The sequence below is a fragment of the Acomys russatus genome, chromosome 24 (assembly GCF_903995435.1).
Source record: "Acomys russatus chromosome 24, mAcoRus1.1, whole genome shotgun sequence".
Taxonomy (NCBI): Eukaryota; Metazoa; Chordata; class Mammalia; order Rodentia; family Muridae; genus Acomys; species Acomys russatus.
In genome coordinates, this window is record NC_067160.1 from 943413 (window position 1) to 949314 (window position 5902).

Below are 5902 nucleotides of genomic sequence, written 5' to 3' on the forward strand. Positions count from 1 at the left end.
ACTAGTCTATTACATAGTAATGGCAAACACAAGTGTCCACTCCAGAAAATATCAGATGTTGGTTTGCTAAATTCGGCTTTTTTTTAAAGGTTTTTCTTTAAAAAAAAAAAAAAAAAAAAAAAAATCCAATAGCACTGAATATATCAATTGGTGTAATTTACCTGAAAAGATAAATGGTAAATGGATGAAATTTTCAATAATTAATTTGAATATTTAATATCTTACATCATTGATCAACTTTGACACTCACTTTAAAACCTTCCACACTGGAGAAGTGAGGTGTGTGTTTTCACTATTATAATGTTTTGACCATGTTTCAGCTGTCAAGTGTACAAAATGAAGAGAAAATTGGTGAGATATAAATCATAGTTGTAAATTAAATATGATAAACTGCATTTACATATTTGTTACCTACAAACTTCAATTTTGTGTGAGTATGGGTGTGTGTGTGTGTTTACACAGGTGCCTATTCACATGTGTGCATGCATACAGACCAAGGACTGACATAGTCTGACCCTTTCAGTTGGACCTGACCTTAGGTTTATCGCACTGGGAAGTTGAGGTCTCCCAAGTCAACGACTCAGGGTGACCAGCAATCCCCAAGGACGCTCATTTCTCCACCATTTTGATTCTATGATTACAGGTTCAAGCCATCATGCTCATATTTTCTGTGAGCACAGTAAGTTTCTCATGTTTGTATGGTAAATACTTTGCTGACTAAATCATTGCTCTCTACTTCTACTATGGCTGACAATATTATGTACAACATGTTAGAGTGATAATATTCAATTCCCTGATGCAACTTCATAAATGACACCAGAAGTTTCAGAACCTGGAAAATTTATAAACTTTACTGAATGTGACAGTACACTAATGATTCTGATAATTAAACCATTACTTGGTATCAAACCCTAAATTCTAAATTTAGAAAAACAAATGTCCTCAGAGGAAGACAGGCGTTCATAAGGAGAGTAGGAAAAATTTAATTTAAACAGTAATGTAATGTGCAGTTCTATAAAAGAAGTTGTGACAATGAGGCATCATCACATTGCAAAATTCTAAATCCATTTCTAGAATTTTCTGTTCTACTTATTTATTTAAGTTTTATAAATCTGTACACCCCCACACCCAGTGGTCATCTTAGTTTGTATCACATGGCAAGATAAAAATAAAATGAGACAGTGATCTTAGAGCATTGTTCTAATTTGGATTCTGTTGCTTTGGAAAATGGTACAACCTAAACAACATAAGACTGCAAAGGTTTATTTCATTTTACAGCGTAAATTCCTTTATTGGGAAAGTCAGGGTAAAATATCCACGAAGGAGCTTGAAGCAGAAACCACTGAAGGACACAGCTTATTAGCTTTTTCTCAGTCTTGAATTCAGCTAACTTTCTTATGCTGCATAGTTATACCTGCCTAGACATAGGCCTTTATATAGTGGGATGGACCATCTTACGTTCATGAGTAACCAATGAAATACACCAGAGAAATGTCTAAAGGATAATCAGATGTTGATTCCCTTTCTGTGTTTGTGTCAAGTTGATAATAAAGACAAGTCATAACAATCTACCCCTTGACAACTTGACACAAAAATAATTACTGTTTAACCATAGTTGCTCCATAATCCCAAGATCTTGTGTTAATATCCCAGTATAAATCATAGTCTTCAAATTGTCATAGTCACCAAATTTTTCAGCATGTAAGAAATTCGCTATCTCTTATCTGTTGACTCTTATAAAATATGCTTTAAATTACATGTTTTCTATTTCTAAAAAGACCAAGCATATAAAAACAATCATACTTTAGCAAACCAAAGTCCACCAGTGGAAGTCCAAATCTTATAACTCAATGTCTGATATTTTTGACTCCTTCAAGACTTTCTGGGCTGCAAAAGGCATGGGCAAACCCACCTTTCCAGAAATGTGGTGTAGCAGATTCATTCTAGTAGATTCACACCTATTGTTTACATTGGCAGATGGCATATGTTCCTGGTATGTCCTGTATCTTGTGACCTTCATTGCAACTGAGGCTGAGTCACCTCTTCTGGCTTTCCTTTACATACTCCAATCCTAACACATAATTCCAAGCCTTAGATTATCTTAATTTCCCCTTAAATCCAATAGTTTTCATGCTGCCAAATCCAGTACCATGTAAGAGACTATTAAAGTTTACTAAATTCAGCAACATGCTGAGTATGCAGCCATGAATTCCCTCCTCAGCCCCTGACGACAGACTGTTTGTGCTAACCATAGAGAAAGCCTTATCTCAGTTAAGCAGAGGTTTTGGTTCCATCAATTATTAGTCCAAAATATCATGGGAACATCTGTGATAGCATCTTGGCTTCCATTTGAAGGATCACACAGCATAGACCTCTCATGTCTAATCTTCTCTCAGCATTATCTTCCTGGTAACCACACAGTTCACTAAGCTCTAAGCACACGATGGCTTTTTTTGCCCAATGTACCAAAAGTTTTCACAATCCTTTTAAACCACATGTTCCAGTCTATCACAGCAACATCTCGCTTGTCTAAACTAATTTCTGTTCTTGTTTTCTGTTGCTCTGATAAAACAGTAACCAAAACCAATATGAAACCCTGCTTACATCTTGCTCCCAAGATTGTGTTCAAGCACCCTTCTTATGTACCTGAATTAGAAATCATGAGAACACCCACACAGCCAGGCCCACAAGCCTATTTGATGAAGATAATTTTTCAATTCAGGTTTCCTTATTCTATATGTGACAAGGTAATAGCCAAGAGCAGTTTCTGTAAGTGATAGATTATGGCTACAGACAGATGGGTCATTAAATACAAATGTAATATAGGATCACTGTGCAGCGTAAGGAAATGCTAAAAAGAACATTTCTTCTTGATACATTGCTATCAAAACTTTCAGTGTTACTTCACAATGAATTTCACTGCCTGGTAGAGGACCCTGCCCTACTCTAGGGTCACCAAGTTCTGTATTAATCCAGAAGGATAGACTTGGTGGGTTTTGTTTGTTTGATTTTTGGTTTGGTTTGGTTTGGCTTTTTCCTTTGTTATCAATTTTGTTTTTCTGTTTGTTTTTATTTTTTTTTGTTTTTTGTTTGTTTGTTTGTTTTTGATCTGGTCCTCACTGTCTTGTTGCATGTTCAACATCCTCATGATCTAGGTAGAAGAAACATTGTCTTTGCCTCAGAACATCTCAGCCTGGTACAGGTGTCCAGCGTTGCCTCTAAGTCAGCCTTCCTTCATATCCACCCTATCAGATTCCTGGTAATTCACGGACCCAGGGTTCTTCTCAAGATGCATATCAGCCTCAGCATCTGCCAGTAGCTGATTTAAAATTGTTGCATGCCTCATGTATTGAAAAGTTTTATTTTGAAAGAATGTTGATTTATTTGGTTTCGAAGGTCTTATTCTGTATAGTAATTTTATATATAAATATATTTCTTTTTTCTCTCTGAACCCAGTCTGTCTTCACTCCTTTCCTGATAGACCTACTCCTCCACACACACCCCTTTTCTGAGGAGAAATGGAGGAGAAGAAGATGGGAGGTTTTGAATTTTTTAAACTGCCTTTTTTTTTTTTTTTCTTTTAAAGATCTATTGCAATGATCACTGGCTCTTAATCAGTATTTACTCCTTTACTGATTTCCATAATGTAACTTTAAGATATGTGTTGTGTTATCATGGTGAATGATCTTTATAATATTTTATTAAATTTAATCTGCTAATATGTTTAGATATTATGTCACTTCATCTATGTTTATCATGGATAACAAACTGTAGGGCATTTTTTGTCATTGTTGCATTGCTCTCCAGTTTTGACATCAAGCAGGGCAGCACCTATATAATAGGTTAATAATAATTAAGAATAGTTGTCTCTTATTTCTCTCATGTGTGTGTGTGTGTGTGTGTGTGTGTGTGTGTGTGTACAGTTTAGATTATTGTTGGAATTCTACAGTAAAGCCATCAGGTTCTGAGATGTTTTACTTCTGATGCTTGTTCAATTATTATTACTAATCATTGTGGATATCGTTCAGCACATCATCATTGGCTATGACTACAGCCATAAGAGGTCACCAGAGAAGCACTCCCTGTGAAGTGGAGCTTTTGCCAGAGATAGCTTTCCAGTCTGGCCATAGGCAGGCTGTAGGAGACTGGCAACCTGATGAAATATTGAAAATTCAACATATATATATATATATATATAAGACTATTACTATGCTATGCATCAAAAGTAGAGCTAAAGGACAGTGGAAAAAATTGAGGTAATCTGGGCAGAGAGGTTTATGACTCTATCCTAGTGCTCAGAAGGCAGAGGCAGATATCTGCATTCCAAGCCCCTTAGCTCTATATGGTAAGATCTGGTCTCATAATTAATGGTCAATCACCAAATGATTTTCCTTAATGGATACTACTATACTCATCATAATCAGCCACCTAAATTATATTTATAATGTGTAAACTATTTTCTCATTGTAGTTTGCAGAATTCTCATGTATGATAAAAGGAGGTAATTTAATAATTTCATGTTTCTAGCTTCCGAAGCACCTGAGTGGCTCCTTTATCCCAACTTCTGACATCAGCTCTAATTTTGTGACATACATACTAGAGGGAGATTACCACAGCCTAGGGGTGCTTTCCTATATTTCACACCCATTCTTTGTTCACAAAATAGATGTACTTTGGGGATAAATTAACGCATACAATTCCAAACAAAGAAAAATGGCTTATACAATGAATGGACCAGCTAAAACACTAAAAATTGTGAAGTAATATGAAGAATTTGAAGGACTAATTTCACATTTCTAGAACCATTTGACATATAAATACACAACAAAATTAAATAAATATTAATCAAGAAGCACTCACAGTTGTATAACATTTATCCTTACAAGCACTTCAAAAAGATTTTTTAAAAGAAATTTTACTAGTCGGGGATGGTGGTGCATGCCTTTAATCCCAGCACTTGGGAGGCAGGGGCAGGTGAGTTCGAGGCCAACCTGGTCTACAAAGTGAGTCCAGGACAGCCAAGGCTACACAGAGAGACCCTCTCCTGAAAAAAAAAATATCTTTTCTAGCCTCATTCTCCAACAGATGTAACATACATTTACTCAATTCAAAGTTGTTCTTTTAATTGTTGTTAATAAAGTCATGAGGACACAGTTATTGATGTCACCGGAAGGGTACATGATACTAATTGACTGTATTCTGGAGTCTAAACACAGTACATATCCAGTGTTCTTCTAGTGTGTCCTGGAGTCATGGAGAGAAAAGACATTTAGGTCTGGATTTTCAGGATCTCTATTTCAGGTACTTCATTAAATTGATTATCTGGAACTAAAGTTTGGATACAGTTTCAACTTTTACCTTCTTCATCGCATTCAGAAAGTGTATTGTCTGTGATTCTTTTGACTTAGACTTACAGGAACATCAATTAATTGATATTTTTTTTAAAAACAAGGATACACTGTCCATCACCAATATAACTGGTTAGATAGGATTAAAAAAACACACATTCCAGAACAACACAGTAAACAGAGATTGAACAGAGTTCAGTCAGGTCTGGAAAGGCAGAAAAATATTTATACTAATGTCTGACATTGTTATACCTTTACATTTCTGTAAACATATGTATGTTGGGGGTGTGTTTTTTTTTACATGTACATGAAGGCATATAAAGGCCAGGTGGAAACCTCAGGTACTGTTCCATAGGCAAATCTAAATACCAGTATCTCTCAGCGCCATGGAACTTACAGAGTATGCTAGACTCCATGGCTAGTGCCCCTACCACACACCCAATCTATTAGTCTTTGCCTCTCAGAGTGGGATTAAAAATGTGTGCCACCTTGACTGACTATTTTTCTAACATAGGTTCTGGGAATTGGACTAGAATCTTCTTCTTTGCATAGCA